Source organism: Girardinichthys multiradiatus, chromosome 22 (assembly GCF_021462225.1).
Source record: "Girardinichthys multiradiatus isolate DD_20200921_A chromosome 22, DD_fGirMul_XY1, whole genome shotgun sequence".
Classification (NCBI taxonomy): domain Eukaryota; kingdom Metazoa; phylum Chordata; class Actinopteri; order Cyprinodontiformes; family Goodeidae; genus Girardinichthys; species Girardinichthys multiradiatus.
Window position 1 is genome coordinate 23,114,476 of NC_061814.1, and position 21,682 is coordinate 23,136,157.

The following is a 21,682-nucleotide window of genomic DNA, read 5'->3' on the forward strand; positions in this document are numbered from 1 at the left end:
GTGAACACATAGTGATGCATAGTTTGAAAGTGGAAGGTAAGTGGAAGGTAATGTAATGTTCCTATATTTTTACAGATAAAAGTCTGAAAAGTGTAGCACTTATGTGTTCATCACCCTTTAAAATTAGATGCAACCAACTGCCATCAGAACTGGTACTTTGTAGAGTGCAACTGTGCTTTGTGTAATTTGATCTCAGTATAATGCAGCTGTTCTGAAGGGTTAAGAAGTTTTTTAAAGAACCTTTGTGAACACACAGCATCAAAAGACTGAGCAGCACAGTAGACATTTGAGGAAAAAAGTTGTGGAGAAGTTTAAAGCAGAGTTAGGTTATAAAACAATATCCCAGTGTTTAAACATTTCAATGAGCACTGTTCAATTCATTACCCGAAAATAGAGTATAGCACAACTGCAAACCTACAAAGACATGGCCATCCACCTGAACGGCCCCCACTGGGCTGAAAAGCAGTCAATAGATTGATTGCAACTCTGGAGGAGCTGCAAAGATTCACAGCTCAGGTGAGAGAATCTGTCGACCGGACAACTAATAGTGGTGCACTTCCAAAATCTGGCCTTTATGGAAGAGTAGTAAAATTGCCAATGAAAAATCTAAGATGTTTCATTCGTAATTTGTTGTAAGGCATATAAGGAACGCAACAAAAATGTGAAAAAAATGTGCACGGGTCAGATGAGAAAATAACCCGCTGAACACACTCTCCTCAACTGGAGACATGGTGGTGGCATCATGCTGCGGGGTATTTTTCTGCAGTGACACAGGAGTTGGTCACAGATAATGGAAAGCTAGATGGAGCTAAATGCAGGGCAATCTTGTATCTAAACATACAGCCACAGTTGCATTGGTATGGTTTGTTACAGCATGTTTATTTGCTTGAATGACCCAGTCCAAGTCTAACCCTAAATCCAATTGGGAACTTGTGACTTAAACATATTTGCATATGCTCCCAATCCAATGTGAATGAACTTGAACTATTTGGAAAGGAAATATTAGCAAATAAATCAGTCTCTAAATATTCAAATCTGCTAGACATACCTCCAGAGAGTTGGAGCTGCAACTGCAGCAAAAGGTGGTACTGCAAAGTATTGACACACGGGAGCACTGAACACAAAAACGTACCACACTTTTCAGATTTTGTTAAAAAAAAAAAAAAAACACTAAACAAGGAATAATTTTTATTTCACTTGACATTATTTTTTGTCGGTTTATCACATATCCCAAACCAAACACATCTCCATTCCACTAGATATCACAGAAGTCTCTGGTTGGAACATGTCACATTCTGAAAAAGTCCTAGTACACTGTATGGCCGTGGCCTTCATGTGGTTTAATGGGAAGATCAAATGTGACTGGCATGATCAAAAGTGAGAAAGAAAAACATTTTTTGAAAACGTACACAAATAAATGAGAGGTATCGATTTGAGCTGATATTCTAAAGGTTGCAAAAGCTTAACCAACAGTGAGAATATTGATCCTTAGACCACTTTGCATGGTGGGAAAAATTATATCCATTCCCTGTCTTCAAGATGCAGGTCAATCAATTACAGCAAGTGAGAATAAATGATGAGGCCAAATCCGCACGGGTTCACTGCATAGTAAATGTGTGATACATTGGTAGGATTAAAAAAGAGGGGAATTTGCCCTGAAATGTGTTATTATCCAACTCCTCGGCCTGCTTCCATGAGCTCATTTGTCTCCACAAGTGACTCACTCACTGTGAACAGCCCCCATCAGCACGGTACTAAACTCTCCCTGTGAAATGTATGAGCAAATAAAGTGAGCTCAGCGCATGTAAAGCCCGCCTAATGCATTGTAAAGCAGCTTTAAACACATCAGATGTATCTTCAGCGACGGGAAGGTCGCTTGGATAGTAATAGATGGTCTGCACCGAGGAGTCTCAAGGTCGTGTCATATTCGCGTACATAATGCATGATTTCCTGTTACTCTTACTGGCACCAATCACGCATTGTGGGGCCTTGAGATGAAAATTTTACAGAGTAAATCAGCCTCCTCAATGGCGTTTCTATTACTCCTCCATGTGCAGTGACAGAGTAAATGAATAATTCTAAATAATAACACATAGTAACAAATCATGTTTATTAGTGTGAGAGAGAAAAGCTGCAGTGGCTATAAAACAGTTTTTTTTATACTTTTATTCTGCCTGTATGGCTTTAACATCTTTTTTGTTGCTGTTAGTGGCGTTCAGATGTGTAAACGTGTTCTTTGTACTTTATGGTGATGAGGGTGTCACTCCTCCACTTGTCACCGTCCCCTTGTTAGATTGTGTGCGTAATTATTGTGTCATTCACTGCACGAGAACTGCTTTCTTTGAATCAAGTAGTTAAATGACCCTGTTAGCATAATTAATTTAACCATCCTGGGGGGCAGCAAAGTTGTCGACTCATGAATATTAATTATTGTCAGTTTCAGCTCTAAATATTGTAATGAAATGTGCTTTTGTTTTGTTTGTTTTGAAGTGATATGCTATTTGGTAAATGTTTTTTATTGAAAAGACAACTCTTGATTACAAACCCCTTTCTTGATTTTTTTTTTTTTCTTTTAACAGATTTAGGTTGAAAATGGCAAGATAAATATTTTAACATCCGTTTTCTTTTTTTTTTATCTTAATCATTTTGCAGAGGAACATTACTTAAATATACATATAGTAGAAGGCATTTTAAATATGTATTTGAATGTTAGATCCTACAGCTATACTTCATTGAAAGCATCAAAGATAGATTTTAACCAAACAAACATTTTAAAGGACATTTTTTGAAATATTGTGTGTAATTTCTTTTTCAAGAGCATCCAGACTGCATAAACCAAACTGTACTGTAAACATTTTTCCTACAATGATAATCTTGTATCAAATGTATTCATCCCTCTTGGCTTTTTTCCAGTCGGTAATTAAACTGTTTCTAAATTCTATTTTATGTGATTGATCTGCACGAAATAGTTTAAGCTGATGAAGTGAAAAGAGAAAAATATATGGCATGTGCATCTATATACACCCCCTAAAAGGTTCTAGTGCAACCAGTTACATTCAAAAGTCACATAATTAGTGAAATAAAGTCCACCTGTGTTTAATCTAAGTGTCATATGAACTGTCATTATCAACACATCTTTTCTGAACGGCCCCAGAGGCTACAGTTCCACTAAGCAAGATGCATCACACCCTGAAGACCAAGGAGCTCTCCAAACAAGAGACAAACTGTTGGAAAGAACTAGTCAGAGTGGGGTTATAAAACAACATCCAACTCTTTGATGTTCCCCCAGTGCACTTTATTCAAATGGAGGGTGCATAGTACCACTACAAACCTGAGAAGACAGGACTGTCCACCAAAACTCACAGATCTGGCAAGGAGGGCCTTAATTAGAAAGGCTGCACAGAGACCAATGGTAACCCTAAAGGAGTTGCAGAGTTCCACAGCAGACACTGGACGATTTGTCCGAAGGACCAAAATAAGCAACGCATTCCATAGAACTGGGCTTTATTGTGGCCTGAAAAAAGCAATTAGTGAGTTTGTCAAAAGGCATTTAGGCGACTCCCCAAATGTATGGAGGAAGGTGCTCTGGTCAGATAAGATGAAAATATAACTTTCAGCAAATAAGAAAAACGCTACGTCCAGCACAAACCCAACACATGCCATTGAGAACACCATCCCCACAGTGAAACACGGTGGCAGCAGTGTCATGATGTGAAATGTTTTTCACCAGCAGGAACTGGGAAACTGGTCCAAGTCGAGGTTAAGATGGGTGGTGCTAAATACAGGGGTGTTCTTGAGCAAAACCATGTGTCCGTCAGCCTGTGACATTAAGCAGCTGGAGCAGTTTTGCCTTGAGGAATGGATAAAAATCCCAGTGGCATGATGTGGCAAGTTCCTGGAGACTTATCTAAAGCGATTTGCAGCTGTAATGCTGCAAAAGGTGGCTCTACAAAGTACTGACTTTAAGGGGTGTTGAACAGATATGCACGCTGAAGTTTTTTTGTTATTTGTTTCCTGTTTCTTGTCTGCTTTACAATAAAAAAATATATACCTTCAAAGTCGTAAACATGTTCTGTAAAGGAAATTGTGCAAACTCTGAAACAGTCAGTCAGTCATCAGTCATTTTCTACCACTTATTCCATAGTGGGTCACGGGGGAGCTGGTGCCTATCTCCAGCAGTCTATGGGCAAGAGGCGGGGTACACCCTGGACAAGTCGCCAGTCCATCACAGGGCAACACACATACAACCAAGCACACACTCATTCATACACCTAAGGGCAATTTAGAGTGACCAATTAACCTAACAGGCATGTCTTTGGACTGTGGGAGGAAGCCAGAGTACCCAGTGAGAACCCACACATGCATGGGGAGAACATGCAAACTCCATGCAGAAAGACCCCTGGACAGGAATCGAACCCAGGACCTTCTTGCTGCAAGGCAACAGTGCTACCAACTGCGCCACCATGCAGCCCAACTCTGAAACAATCTATTTTAATTCCAGGTTCCAAACATAAAAAATGCCAAGGCAGTGAATACTTTTGCAAGTCACTGTAGACTCTCTACACAACAAGTGATATATTTCAAATGTATATTTCAGTTCGTTTTAATAGTTATGGCAGAATACATGGGTTGTATTCATTTATCTGTATAAACACCAGCAGTGTTGAAACAGCCCATGTGATTGCACAATTCATGGACCCCCAGAGTTGGGAGTGAAAAGAGAAGTGTGTTCTGTGGTATTACCTGAGGCACTCTCTTAGGGGTCCTCCGGAGGGCAGCCTTTTGAAACCACCCAGCTTGGCCTCGGCAGACGATAGTGACATATGGAGGAAGTCAGGATTTGACATACAGCTGTGAGTAATGGTGGGGATATGGTGTGGGAGATCAGTCTTAAGATGGGGAAATCCAACCAGAATCCCCGAGGTAAGGCTAAGAGCAAATGAAATCCTTGAATCATGAATGCTCTGGAGGTAAAGATTCTGGCTGATCCCTCCCACCCCGGTCACAGACTCTTTGAGACTCTCCCCTCTGGCAGGAGGCTGCGGTCCATCCGGACCAAAACCTCACGCCACAAGAACAGTTTTTTCCCATCTGCCACCAGCCTGGTTAACAAAGCCCGGAAACCACCCTGACATTCCCCCTTTCCCCCACACCCCCCCTTTTTTTGCTGACAGGACACCTGTAACCTGTAATTCTATGCGTTACATTAACGCTCAGCTTGGACTCCTGCTTTACTTGCACAATGATCACCTGCACTGTTGTATTGCTCTTGCATCTTATACTGCTCTATATTTACTCTCACTCACTTAAAACTGTGCACATATATTTATATTATATTGTAGATATGTTTGTACTGTTTAATTTGTATTGTATTGCACCGACTACGCCAAAACAAATTCCTTGTATGTCCAAAAACGTACTTGGCAATAAAGCTTTTCTGATTCTGATTCTGATTCTAAAGGGACTATAGTATTTATTGAGGGAATAACATTTGGAGGTTTGGAACTTATGTTTTGAAAATATCAATTTTCTTTACGCTCTCATCCCCACCCAACACACACACCTTGTTTAGCAATCAAACACATTTAATGGATGTAAACATGCAAGTTGCTTTAGCCAAATACAATATAAAATTTGCAGTTGCAAAGATACCCATCAGCTTCAGCAAATAGGATTTCCCATTTTTTACATCAGGCTGCAGTTGTCCTTTCTTCAGCCACAAACACAGCAGGTGCAAAAGCGAGCAAAATGACACCAAAAAAAGTTTTTTTAATTATTATTTTAATTACCAGACAACTTCAACACTTGACTTGCAGATCTTTTCAGAATGGGGTTTCTAAATCATTTATACAAATATTTAATCTGTCAAATAATTTTAGAAACAGATCTGACTGTGCATGTACTTTCAGAGTTAGGATGAACAAACTCTGGTTTGTACACTTAGCATCCACAGAAGAGATAATGTGCTAATAATATTAGCTGTTGGTTTTCAAAAGTTGATATAAATAGTTTTCTTTCAGTCTTGGTTCCCCTTTTAAAACAATTCATTTTTATTTTAGTGGAGCAGCCTATTTCTTTCTATATATGTTTTCCCCTCTCCTGCCGCTATTCTTTTGAACCATGTATGGACCAACCAATTTTACTCAGATTTTCAATGAGGAAATCACTATAACCAGCAACTACAACATTAAATAAAGAACTATTTTTGTTTTCTCAACTCCACATTGCTTTATATGTAACACACCTCATTCAATTATTGATTCAGGTACACAGATACTGCTGCCTGTCATCAGTGTTGGGCCTGTTGGTTTTGAGTTACTCTACTACACCAACTTGTAAAGTATTTGCCATCTATGAATATAATATTTTACCAAAAACAGTAAATGATCTGGTTAGGGATGCTGGACTCTTGTTACTCTAGACACAACTGTATGTTAGTGAATTCTCCTTGAGCTTCATTTGATGCAGGGTTTCCAAGCTACTATGCATGGGCTCAGAAATAAATGGGACACTTTTAAACAATGGCTACTAAAGACATATAATGTTTGTTTAGCAGTTGTACCAAACCCAACAAAGACAAATCACCAGTGTGTTTTGTTCTACAGTAATGATCACACACTTTCTTATACCCACACCTAAAAAGGGTGTGTTGCGAAAAAACAATGGTTACATGTTTAAAGCATAAACAAAGGTGAAAGAGCCTTTTCTCAAACCAGCAATTGTGTTAAAATAACCCACCCCTAATTTCACCTAATGCTTGAGATATTGACCTAGTAAACCTTAACTCTTTTGCATGGATTCGGTTGTTGATTCAGGGTGTTCAGGTTGGGGTTATTGTCCTGTTGTTTTGGGCAAGGTTCAGCTGTGAGGTCATCTACCTGACAGATGAAGAGCAGGACCCACCTGAAAGTTGAGAATGATTTTGCTTAAAGCATATACAACAAACACTTTAAATCTTTTACCATTGCAAATATATTTGTGTAAATTTAATGAGAGTAACAGAAAATATTGAACTCTTCACAAGAGTTAGTTGGATTGTCTCTGACCTAATGCTTTATTGGTTTTAATGCTTCTCATCTAGGTATGTGTACAGTTCAGTTGTTATCCTTCCCAGTTCTGAAATTATTTATATTCTCACTCTGTCAGACAGGCTAAGAGACCTAATCTTGTCTGTCTTTCCAAACATATTGATCAGCTTGTGAGAAGAGACAAGGTATGAGACTGAGTTCATAGGCTAAACTAGAATTAACTGACTTCATTCCAACAACATGTAATTATTTCAAGACAGGAGAAAAAGTTTCTGTATTTTTATTTAATGATAGATAACTGTTACTTAGTTAAGCTATACTGTTTTGGCCAGATTATTTAATAAATAAATTAGAATGCTTTATCAAAATGAGGACCTGTCAGATGTAAGCCACAGCTGAGTGATTTAAGACAATAATCTTCATTAGATCATAAATCATTACCTTTACCTATATCCATCCACATACATGCAAACATATTTTAAACCCTTGACCTTTTTCACATTTTACTACTTTACAACCACAAATTGTAATGCATTTTTGTTTTATTTTTAATGGATTTTATATGATAGCTTATCACAAAACATTTCTACATTTTTAATAAATAGTGTGATGTGCGTCTGTTTCCTGCCTCTTCACTCTTGATAACCATAAATAACATCTAGTGCAGACAGATGCCTTCAGAAGTCCTATAATTAGGAAATAGGGTACCTCTGTGTGTAATTTAATCTCAGTAAAAATCCGGTTGTTCTGTGAATGCCTCAGAGGTTTATAGTACCACTGGAAGAGCTGCAGAGATCCGGGAAGAAAATCTGTTGGCTGCAAAAACTGTGAGACTTGGATGAAGGTTCACCTTTAGCTGGACAACAACTGTAATTACACTACCAGAGCTTCAATGGAATAGTCTAGATCAAATCATTTGTGTATTAGAATAACCTAGTCATAGTGTAGACCTACATCTATTAGAGAACAAGAAAGGATACTGAGGTTTCTGGTTACTAAGTGGAAAATTTGAAAACATTCAAGCAGTGTGAACACTTTTGAAAGGCACTGTATTTGAGTCAGCTTAAATCTATTTGTCAGATAGAAAATTCCTCCCATTAACAACAGGCTTAGACACAAAAAAACCTCTTGAGAAGAAGACATTCGACACAAATTACAAATGGCAGTGTCGGGCAGAAAAAAGAAAAAGCCAACCCTTGTGCCTTTGTTGTTCTGCTTTAATTCTGTTAATTGCCCCAAGGTAAAGATTAGCAGCTCTTGCCAATTTAATTCAGCCTCAAATGATTCGGCTACAAGGTCACTTCTTCTTTTCTTAATCTCTTATTCTTTCTTTTTACTCTTCCCCTACCTGCCTCCTTCCCCCTTCGTCTCTCCCTCCTAACTCTCTCCTCCATTTCTCTTTCTCGGCGAGCAGGATTGAGTTGTCATGTAGTTCTAATAGGCAGCACGGGGAATCATTAGTCCACCTCAGCTCCCTGACTGATGGGTATTTCACTCCAATCATCTGAGTACTGTGTGTGTGTGTTTGCGTAGATGTGTGTGGATAGAGAAAGAGTGGGAGTGCCTGGCCTCCCCCTCCAGCACACACGCACACATTTTCTGCCACGGACACTCCGCCCACCACCCCTCGTCCCTCATTGTGTGCCTGCTGCTATTGACGGTGTGTCAGAGCTGAGGAGAGATGTCTTAATCAACTTGGACACAGTGGGCATTGATCTGACAAGCTGCTGTAATGACCTTCTTGTTTTCGTAAAGGATCACTGTTTATCTGGGCTGCAACAAAGCATGCCTCATTGTCATGGAAACTATTATCACGGATTCGGGACATTGCTTCGTTTTCAGATCTCCATTTTCTCGCTCCGTCTTTGTCATATAAAGAAAACAAATTGTAACTTTTGCACCACATTGAATATCTTGATACAGTTCGAGGTAGCCTATATGGGTGTCTGTGCTTGATTGAGATGTTTAACGCTTCAAGACACAAATTGTCAGGGGTCAAAGGGAGATGGTGAAATTGGTGTCAACATCTTTCATGTCAATGTTATGGAAATCATAACAGACTGAATGTATTGGCTGAGAAGGCTCAATACTCCCTTGACAGATGTTTCATTCACTTGCCTCTGAGTTCTTTTGGCAAATAATATAAAACATTATAGCTCACTGATTTACTGAATGACCTATAAGCACATGTAAAACTTTCAATATGAACCAAAAATGTTATTTTTAAACACATACTGTGCTATGTAAAAGTACTCGAAATAAAATTGACTGAAATTTATGCCTATTCTTCTTTGTAAAAGTTAAATATTAGTGTAATTAGTACTAATATTAGTACTGTTTTTAAGTCTCGCCACAGATTTTCAAATGGATTTCGGTCTGGCCTTTGACTGGGTCATTTTAACATGTGAAGATGCTTTGTTTTAAACTATTACTTTGTAACTCTGGTTGTATGTTTACTGTTGCTATCCTGCCTGGGGGTAAACCTCTTTCCCAGTCTCAAGTCTGTTTCAGCATTAAAGGGGTAATAGTGAGTTCAGGATCATTTCTCAAATATTTGAATGACTTTTTTCAGTGATCTAAACACTCTTAGATAAAGGCTTGTTGAGTGCTTGTGGTTTGTGGAGTGCTCGACCAATAGTTGTTTTATCAACAGGTTCTCCCATCTGAGCTATAGACCTCTGCTGCCCCTCCAGGGTTACCATGGACATCTTGGTTGTGCAGGTGGATGCCCAAGTTTTGGTAGGTTGATGTTGATGTTCTCTAACAAACCTTTGAGGCTTTTACAGGCTGGATTCATAAACACGCAAACAGGTGGACTCCATTTCCTAATTAGTTGACATTTAGGGTGGTTAAGCAATTTCATTTAGGGGGTATCAGAGTAAAAGGGGTGAATATTTATGCACACCACCCTTTACAGTTTATTTTTAAAATATTTTGTCACTATTGGCATTTTTTCTGTAGGTTAACTACAGGAATTTGGGTGGAGAGAGATGGGAAGATATGCAGCAAAGGTCAACTGGTATAGGACTCCAAAACATGACGGCTGTGTCAAGGACTGTTGTCTCCATACATGGGCCGCTCACTTTACCCCCTGCGCCACCGCCACAAAGTACTACAATGATAACATACAATTGTACGGCACTTTAAGCAAAAATTATTCTAATCTCTAAAACACTATGGTTGAGTGATTCCTGATTAGTTTTTATCTCCTGTTTAGGTCAATGGATGTTAAAGGAGAAGAGAGAAACAATCCATTTCTGTGTTAAGCATGGCGCTGCACCAATTGGCTCATGACCACAAACACAAGTTCTGTTCCTTAAAGAAAAAAAAGAAGGCAAGTTAATTGGTAGGGATCTCAGGTTTCGAATGCTGTCAGCTTCTGTCAGGGCAATCAGCAACAATCAACCTCCCTTGAATGGCCCCGCAGCAGACGGTAAATATTATTGGCATTCTGACACCCTCTAGCCGCGGCGAAGTGTGTAAAATTGTTAATAAGGGACATGATGGGCCTGCTGCGTATCGTCCCGAGAATGGAAAAAGCTCACTCTTGTTGGCAATTATTTAAATAACAGGATGAGGCGAGTGAGCACAGGTGATTTAAATCCTCAGCTGAGAGGTAGAGAGCTTTGTTTTGGCAGGAAGGAAGTGAAGGAAGGTCAGTGGGGTCGCATGGTAAATGCCGTCCTTGTGCTTCATTCATCTGTAAAACTTCTTATAAAACACGCAGAGACCCTTCTAGACTCTGTTTGTTAAAATTACTGAAGTTACAATTTATATACAGTACAAGGCACTTTAAAACTTGAGGGCTATTCAGTATTACATATAGTAGTAATCTCCAAGATAATAAAAAAGCAAGGCTAAAGGTTGTTGGATGTGTCAGCTTTAAGCATGGTTGCTTGTTTACTGAAATCCGCTGTTAGTAGTAATTTCAATGCCTCCTTCTGAAAGTCTCAATGTGACACTGTGATAAGGCAGGTGGTATTCCGCTCTTTGCATAGAGCGGGTAGGTCATTATTTCTGAAGGCATACTATCTCTTAGTTGCAGCAGGACGGTTTGATGGCAGAATAAAATACATAATCGTAAATGTTTATGCCAGTATTTTTCACGGTATGATTACATTTTTATGGGCTGTGCTCTGATAGGGCTTGTTTTCCCTGCCACTGGCAGAAAAAACGAGACTGGGCGCCCTGCAAGGTGGCATTTCTCCTCTGCTTTATGGCGAGGGAGGATGCCTTGAGGAGGGTCCTGCTTGCCCTCGTTCGGTAAACACAATGCCAAGCAAAATGGCTGATCAATCAATTTCAGCGGGATCGATCTGCATCAGTTCTGCTTGCATGCGCACACCCGGAGCCACTTTATTGTAAATCAATCATTTTGAAAACATCTCACAGAGAGGGCCTGTCCTTACTAACAAGCCATCAATTCCAGCTGCCTCGTGTCGCACCCCCTTATCAGGCCTACAAATCAGCCGCCACACAAACATCTGCTCCATTTTCATTGCTTTCTCACCCCACCTCACTCTGTCTTTCAGCCTCGCTTTGTCCCCTCCACTTGCCGGGTTTTGATGGTGTTGTCTGGCAAGATGCGGACAGGAGTGGCTGAGCATCTTCACCACACCACTTAAGATAACCCAAGGGTAATAGCGTTTACACATTGAGAGAGAAATGAGGACAAATGCCAGGGTGTGTCATACATTCTCTTCTTAGGCAGCTGTTTGACGTTGGAGTGTGAAATTGCACACTTCAGCTCAGGAGTATAAAGCAGAGGGAGGGGGTGACCAGGGTTCAGAGACATATTAGATGTCCTCTAATTTTTAGTTAGGAGGCAGGTCATCTTAACACATTCAAAGGATTCAATTCAATTCAATTCAGTTTATTTATAAAGCGCCCATTCACAACACATGTTGTCTCAAGGCACTTCCCAAAAGTCAGGTACATACATTCTAATTAATCCTAACCATTGAACAGTGCAGTCAGATTCAATTATTTATTCAAATTGGAAAAAAAGTTTTTCTATCTAAGGAAATCCAGCAGATTGCATCCAGTCAGAGATTTGTAGCATTCATTCCTCCTGGATGAGCATGTAGAGACAGTGGACAGTCACTGGCGCTGACTTTGCAGCAATCCCTCATACTGAGCATGCATGTAGCGACAGTGGAGAGGAAAAACTCCCTTTTAACAGGCAGAAACCTCCAGCAGGACCAGGCTCAGTGTGAGCGGCCATCTGCCACGACCGACTTGGGGTTTGAGAGAACAGAGCAGAGACACAAAGAGAACAAAGAAGCACTGATCCACGAGTACTTTCTATGGGAAGGAAAAGTAAATGTTAGTGGATGTAGCTCCTTTAGTCGTTTCACCTAGAAAGAAAGAACAGATAAACTCTGAGCCAGTTTTCAAGGTTACTCTGAAAAGAGAGCACATAGAGTTAGTCACAGTAAAAGCTCAGTCAATTGCCATGTCTAGGAGAGAGAAAGGGTTAAACACTAAAAGACAGGGCCATGTGGGTCATTGGTAGAAGATGAGCATTAAGTTGTTGCCAGCAGAAGCTTGGACGATGCCCCTCTCCAGAAAGGTGTCACAGGTAGACATAGAGTCAGGCCAGGTGTAGCTTCTAGGAAGAGAAAAGAGAGAGAACACAAAGTAAAAAACTGAAATAACAGCAAATAATGCAGAATTAGAGAGTAGTGTGAGAATGTAGCGAAGAGGGTGAAAGTGGTCATTATGTCCTCCAGCAGCCTAAGCCTATAGCAGCATAACTACAGAGATAGCTCAGGATAACCTAACCCAGTCTAACTATAAGCTTTATCAAAAAGGAAAGTTTTAAGCCTAGCCTTAAAAGTAGACAGTTTGTCCATCTAGAGCCCACTGATGGCCATTGTTATACTAAAAACCACAACGATTGGGATACCTCTCTCTGTCAGATTGACCAAAACCATTGGAAAAGAGAAGGGGGTCATACAGGTAGCAGAAATGGAGGGTGTGTTTGCACCTCAACCATAACTGAGCCGGTTTAGACTAAACCTGACTCCCCCTTACTCCAACCAACAGGGAGGGAGGAAGGCTCCCTCCCTGATAAACTAAGCCACTCTAACTATAAGCTTTATCAAAAAGGAAAGTTTTAAGCCTAGCCTTAAAAGTAGACAGGGTGTCTGCCTCACGGATTAAAGCTGGGAGCTGGTTCCACAGGAGAGGAGCCTGATAACTAAAGGATCTGCCTCCCATTCTACTTCTAGAGACTCTAGGAACCACCAGTGAACCTGCAGTCTGAGAACGAAGTGCTCTGTTAGGAACGTATGGAACAATCAGATCCCTGATGTATGATGGAGCTAGATCATTAAGGGCTTTATATGTGAGGAGGAGAATTTAAAATTCTATTCTAACTTTAACAGGGAGCCAATGAAGGGAAGCTAATATAGGAGAAATATGACCTCTCTTTTTAATTTTCATCAGAACTCTTGCTGCAGCATTTTGAATCAGCTGAAGGCTTTTAACTGCATTTTGTGGACATCCTGATAGTAAAGAATTACAATAGTCCAGCCTTGAAGTGACAAATGCATGGACTAGTTTTTCAGCTTCACTCCTAGATAGGATATTTCTAATTTTGGCAATGTTCCGAAGATGAAAGAAGGAAACCCTAGAAACCTGTTTAATATGAGATTTAAATGACATGTCCTGGTCAAAAATAACACCAAGGTTTTTTACTTTATCATCGGAGGTCAATTTAATGCCATCCAGGTTAAGTGATTGACTAAGCAGTTTCTTTTTTAAAGACTCCGGGCCAAAGACGACAACTTCTGTCTTGTCTGAATTTAGAAGCAAAAAATGTATAGTCATCCAAGTTGAGTATCATCAGCGTAACAGTGAAAATGTATTCTATGCTGCCTGATAATTTGACCTATTGGAAGCATACATATAGTAAAGAGAATTGGCCCAAGTACTGAATCCTGTGGTACTCTATAATTAACCATGGAGTTTAAAGATGATTTATCATTTACATGAACAAACTGGAATCTGTCAGACAGATAAGATTTAAACCAGCCTAGCGCTGTTCCCCTGATCCCTACAGCATATTCCAGCCTTTCTAAGAGAATATTGTGATCGACTGTATCAAATACAGCACTGAGATCTAACAGAACCAGAACAGACACAAGTCCATTATCTGAGGCCATAAGAATATCATTAGTGACTTTCAGCAGAGCTGTTTCAGTGCTATGATGGGCTCTGAAGCCTGACTGAAACTCTTCAAACAGGTCATTGCTGTGTAAATGCTCACACATTTGATTAGCAACTATTTTCTCAAGAATTTTAGATAAGAATGGAAGATTGGATATAGGTCTGTAATTTTTCAAGTCATCTTGATCAAGCGAAGGTTTCTTAAGTAAAGGTTTAATTACAGCTAACTTAAAAGCCTGTGGTACATAACCATTTACTAAAGATAGATTAATCATATCTAAAATGGGGCTGGTAATCAGAGGGAACACTTCCTTAAATAATTTGGTTGGGTTTGGGTCTAACATACAAGTTGAAGGTTTAGATGAAGCTAATATTTCTGATAACTCAGGAAGTTCCACAGGATCAAAACAGTCCAAACACAGATCAAGTTCTGCAGTTATTTCCAATGTTGTCTCACTTGCTGAGGATGAAGTAATCATCTTCGGAGTATGTCAAAGATTTTCTTTTTAATAGAATTAATTTTATTTAAGAAGAATCCCATAAAGTCATGACTGCTAAGAGCTAAGGGAATGGATGGCTCAACAGGGCTATGTCTCTGTGTAAGTTTAGCAACTGTGATAAAGAGAAACCTAGGATTATTCTTGTTCTCTTCTATTAATGATGAGAAATAAGCTGTTCTAGCTTGGCGAAGTGTCTTTTTATACAACAGTAGGCTATTTTTCCAGATTAAGTAGGAATCCTCTAGGTGTGTAGAGCGCCATCTTCTCTCCAATTTTCTAACATTGTGCTTTAAAGTACGCAGTTCTGAATTAAACCAGGGAGCCAGCCTCCTTTGAATGATTACCTTCTTTTTCAAGGTGGCTGCATTGTCTAATGCAACACGCAATGATGAAGAAACACTATGAACAAGAGAATCAATTTGTGAAGGGGAAGAAACAAAATAATTGCCCTCCACTGTGTTTTTCTGTGATAATGAGGAAATCAAAAGTGGAACAGATTCTTTAAATGTTGTTACAGCATCGCCTGATAATGATCTACTGTAATGAAATTTTCTTTCAGGTGTAGAGTACTCGGTTAAATTAAACTCAAAGGTTATTAAGAAATGGTCAGACAAGACAGGGTTATGAGAAAATATTGTTATGCCTTTACACTCAATGCCATATGTCATTGACTTTCAATCATGTGATTCCAAATGAGATACAGCAATTTTGTACAACGTAGAATGGCTCTTAAAGGTGTGTAGCCTACAACTCTGTTTTTATGGTGTTAAGAAAATGGGACCATGATAAATCACTTTAAAATTTTATTCACCCTCAATTTGGCATGTGCATTCAACTTTAAAACAAACAAACCAGTTAGGAGAATAAATGTAAAAAGAATCTGCAACAACCTGGGTACTTAAATGCACGCACACTTAAAGTAATACTTTGTTGCAGAATGGTTTGAGCCAATTTCAGCATTCAGTCCTCTTGGTATATTTCTACCATTGTTTATAGTGAATCTGATTAACCAGAAATAAAGTTCAGCTCTCATCATAGGCTTTTCCTCATTTGCGTCCTTTAGCTAAAACCATAGTTGGCAGACATTTTAGAAATTATCTTAAACGTATCAGTCAGAGGAAAGTTAAGTTGTTTTTTTTTGGTGGGTAAGTAAAAAGTAATCATCCAAAATATTACTCAAGTAAATGTCAAAAACTTGGTAAAATGGTTACAAGTACTGAATAACAGTCTGATCATGACATCCAATTTAATTAAAAACAAAATTGTGATCAGACACAAAAATATAAAGTTATGTCCTAATTCTGCAAGTTTTGAAAAAGTATTCTATATTAAAAAATATATATAAAAAATTTGTAAAACTTAAAAAACATATTTATGAAATAAATTTAAGAAGAAAAAACACATTTCCAAATCTTTTTTTTTTTTACAACGTAAAGCTTTTGAACCAAGTTCTTATAGTAGGTAATTTATGTGTTAGAACAGTGCAAAGTACTTGTAGTGACAATATAATAGCATTTATGCTATCTTTACTTAACCTTAGCAAGATCAGCAGTTAAAAAATAACATTACAACAATGAATCTTGTGTACAAACAAGAAGTCTGTGTCTATGCAGAATAGCAAGAAAGACTAGCGTTATTTAAAGTAATTATTCAAGTAATTATATAAGTAAATGTGAAAAGTACAGTACAGTAAAACTACTGAAAGTATTTTTTTGAAAAGGTTACATAAATGTAACTGAATAAATCTAAGTGTTTTACTAATAAAAATCTCTTGTTTTGTTCATGCTTGTAGTCTGAACTAAGAAGACTATGAAGAGAAGCCTTATCTTCCAAAGAAGCCTTCCAAGCCTGTCTAAAATATTTGAAACCTTGTTCAAAGATGTGCTTTGGTCTTATAAAAATCCAGCTGGAACTATGCAGCAATCCCAAAAGGTGGTTTTGGCACCAAACAAAACAACAAATAAGAGCTATAAGAGTACCATACCCACAGTTGAAAACCGTAGTGGCAGCAATATGATGTGGGGTTGTTGTTCTTTAGATGGAACTAGGCTTTTGTTGAGGTGGATTAAATTATAATCAGGTAAAAATAGCGGTCAGTTTTAACCCAAAACCTTTAGGTGCCAGCAAGTAGGCCAAAGTTGAAGATAGATTTTATTTTTTAGCATCATGCTAGGACAATGAATCCTAGCATACATCCAAATAAATGAAAAACATAGTCTCAGAAAAAGAAAATTAAAGTTTTGACATGGCTTGGAAAGTATGGAATGCCAAAGTTTTCAAAATTAAAATTAATAAATGAAACATTATGAAATAATTACCTACATCAATAAATAAAAGATAAACATATAATGTGACAATGAAATTGTGAAAGAATTGAATGCATATTGAATTCTTAGTTCATTATTATGACATATATTTCATTTCCCATTAAAAAATAGCATTATAATATAAAAGAAATTTCATAAAAATATTTACCTAATAATTGAAATTATTGCTGAGGCTGTTTTTATGTAATTTCAGCTGTTTTTTTTTTTTTTTTTTTTCAAAATGTCATTTTTAAAAATCAGCTTTTATTTCAAAAAGCCAGCTTTAATTTTATAAGGGTGATTTTTTTCCCCATGGCTTATTTATTTCATAATATCACTTTACAACTGAATGACTGTTGGCCAATCATCAACGGGCTGGACCTGCATCCTCATTGGCTGATCCTTACATAGAAATTAATTTTCCCAGGTACCTGTTCCCTGAGCAGCCACTGTGCCAGCCCAAGGTTTTGGAAGGATGGTGTAGTTTCACGAACTTCGTTCAGCTCTGGTTACCTTAGCAGATCAAATTGAGGTGAATAATTTATCATATGATGCTTTTTTGAGCTGTTTGGATGAGATCTTTCAAATGATCGAGATCATAGTTGCTCTCCAGTATGTTAGCATTGACGACGCCGTTGTGTATACCCTAAGAGCCAAAATAGTCTCAGCAATCATCTCAATTATTAGGTAAACATTTTATATAAAAATCATTTTATATTATAATGCTGTTTTTCAATGGAAAATGATATATATTTCATAATAATGAGCTGAGAATTTAATATGCATTCAATTATTTCACAATTTCATTGCCACATTATATGTTAATCTATTATTTATTGATGTAGATACCTTTTTCATAATGTTTCATTTATTTATTTAATTCTGAACACTTTGGTGTTCCATAGAAAGAGCTAAATCTTTGAGTTCACCTTAAGAGGGCTGTGGACAAGAGATGTCCTCATAATATTACAGATTAGAATTTTTGAAGGTATAGTTGTCAAATACATTCAAGTCAAAATGTGGCTGCTGACAAAAATAAATGCAGAAACTGACTAAAAAGTTGCTTATATATATATATTATATATATAATATATATATATATATACATATATTATATATATATATATATATATATATACATATATACATCTATATATATATATATATACATACTATTCTTTAAAAAATATATTTATCACAGCCTCGATTTTTTCTACAGAGAGTTTTTAACAGAGGTTTAGGTAGACTTTTCGAGAGTTCCTGTATCAACAAGGAGATTATTTAAGGTGCAAAATTACTGTGTTACATCCAGGTTAAATGTCCTTTAACTTTAGCGCTATCTAATGACATGCTTATCTCTCTGCAGGCTTTGCTTTGACATGTTATAGCTCTACCGTGGCGAGAAAAGGATTATTTTCTTGATAAATCATTTGCCTCCAGAATAACTGTATCTGCTGGCAGAATCCACATTTAGAACCTAAGCATCCTGATGTAATGCACATTCACAGAACTGACAGTGAGATACCGCAGATGATGCCCTTTGCTCATCTGCTGTTGGTGTCTCTGTGCAGATAAATGAGCCAGTGTGGACAGAAAACTATTCCCACCCATCACCGTGCATCCCCACTTGATTGACAGCCTGACAGGTGAAAGTGATGTAGCAGCTAATGGCATGTCAGCAAACGTAAATCAAGACTAACACATAATCCAATGGAAAAGAGGATTAGTTGTGCAACTTCAACGGCGGGGTCAGCAACCTTTGGCAGCGGGAGGATTGATAGAGTACAGTTTGTATTAATCTGAGTGTGATACACAAGGTCATGTCCTGGTTTTCCAAATATTTTCCTGCACCATTTCTGCAGCATATGTTCTGATATGACATGCAAACATATAGAGATAACGGGATTTTTCTTATTACCATAATGCCGAATAAATAATTAGAGGTGTCCCGATTCAAGTCAAAGTAGATGCACATCCATACCGAGACTTAGTTTAATACTTCATTAAAGTTAATGTCATGCAGAGCTGGCCCAAGGTTGTACAAGGCCCTAAGCAGAATTTCATTTGGGACCCAGCTCAAGTTTTTTGGTTTTTAGTTTCTATGTTCTAAGTTGCATTCATTATCAACCTTGGAATAAAGGCTAGTATATGAAATGCTTCCTATGCTAGCCACAACCAGCAGAAATTATTTTATCAGCTTTCAGTGCATAACTGACAGGGTTCCTACATTTTTAATGTCAAACTCTGCACTTTCACAGGGTCTTATTTCCATAGTTTTCAGTCAAGTCTCAGGAATCACTGGATGGATGGGACAAAACGATTCAGGACAATGGGATAGGGAATAAAGACTGTGTAGCATCTGTGTATGGATCATACCATACAGCAGATGCTGATGATCCTGATGTTTTGGTCATACCTCAAGTCGGCCCTGACATCATGCATATGCTTAAAAACTTTGTAGCTTTAGAGCCCGGTAAAAACGTAAGTATTGAGTGTGAAGCACTTATTTCACTCACCAGTGTCTTTCCAGATGCTGCACTCTTCTTTCCATTTTTCTTGACAGCTACAGATGCTTTGCTGCCAAGCAGTTTCTGCAGGTCAGTCTCAATATGCAGCTCCAACATGGTGTAGACCAAGTTAATAAAACACCATAATGTTCTACAACATATCACCTGAAACGTGCATCACTGTATCATATCTGAGGAAATATTTGACCCGACACATACAGCTGCGGTCTTCAATAAACGTATTGTTTTTACTCCAATTTCATGTAAAGCAGTGTGGTAAAATGCTAGACTAACACTATGTTGGGATTATGAATCTAATATTTAATATTAATATTTTATCAAATAATATTTCGGCCTGTTAAGGGTTATCCTGTGAATACCAGCCCAGTAAGGCGATGGTATTAAGACAAAATAGAAAGGTGTGAGACGAGCTCTGGCATTATTGAACAGCATAACTCTGCACATATATGGAATGAATTCACACAATTTCTTAAAATACAAGAATTTATTAACAAAAATAAGTCAACTCAAAGTCAAACATATTTCAATCAACAAACTCTTTACTATGCAAAAACAATCCAACTAAACTACCAAGCAGAATTAAAGAATAAATAAGAATAGACTAATGGGCTATGTACAATATAAACAAGTTGATTAAAGATGGTTAAAAGGTGAATTATGCGAGGTGGTGAGCACGCGAGGTCTTTCAATACCACAAATTTAAGAACACATTTGAAAAATAAACACCCATCAGTGTACAATGAATACCAGCAACAAGCTAATGTAAGCAAGCCCGGAGCTACCGCTAAACAGGGAACTATTGCACAAACACTGGAGAAAACAAAGAAATTCAGCAAAGATTCAGCGAAAGCCATATCTATAACAAAGAGGATAACCGAATGATTGTGCTGGACGACCAGCCTTTCTCTATAGTAGAGAACACAGTGTTTCGTCGGCTCATGGAACATATTGAGCCCCGCTACAGCATACCGAATCGCCCTTTTTTTTTCCGACACTGGACTACCTGAACTATACAAGGTTGTTGCTGCACGCATTCGTGAGCACACTTAAGTTCATACCTAAAACTGAAGGTGGATGTTGACAGTTACATCAAATAGGTTTACAGTCAGATAAGCTGAGCTTCTATTTTTTGTATGGCTGTTTGTTGTTACAGGGGCTCTGTAAATGTTCCTGCGACATCTTTGCCTAAACATTTTAAGGCCAGTGCAATGTGATTGTACAATTTAATGGCAAATTTGCATTTCCAATAAAAAAAAAGAAATCTGAATTTTTCCTATTATTATTAGTATGAATATTAAAAATTTCCATTCATTTTAATATCGGCAAATATCGGATATCGGCCACAGCAGCAATACAATTATCGTACATCGGTATCGGCAGAAAAATATCATATCGGACCCTCCCTATTTTAAATAATGATCTGCTGAATAAAACCAAACTTCTGGATGACCATTTCTCAACGGTGTCTCATTAGCTGCCTTTATTTATAAAAATAATATTTGAAGGAATATTAAGGAAATATTTTGGAAAAGAACCAAATCTTTCTGGAGAAATGGGGCTTAATGGTGTTTACTTAGTTATCAAATTTAGTAAAATGATGTTAGGGACACATTATTTACGGGATTGAAAACTAAACCTTTCTGGGTAAATATTATTTAGCAGCAAGCACTGTCCTTAGCTGTTAGCAGTTAAGCTAACAAAGAAGCTGCTAGCTTAGCACCAGATTCAAACACATACCTTTAAAAATACCATTAATAAAAAGGGTTAAAATGCATAAGCGTGGACGGCGCGTTATGATCAATCTTCTGTTTAAAATCACCCTTTAATAAAGTTTGTCTTAACTTTAAAAACACACAAAGAACACAACCTTAGCACGTGCGCTGCAGATAATCTGCTAGCACCAAAATAGCGGAGTTCAACACAAACAAAACAAAACTTCATAAAATGAAAAATGTTTAGATCATTTCAATCTAAATCACTTCTATGTTTTTCTGCCCAAACACTTAACCTCATGAACTGTGGTGAGGAACGTTGTCCAAGCAACGATGAAGTTCGAACAATGGTTAGCTACAGCTAACCTCCTTAGCTGTGGGGAGTGGCAGCTGTTCTGTCGGCCGGTCTGTGAACAAACGGTTAGCTTCTAGCTA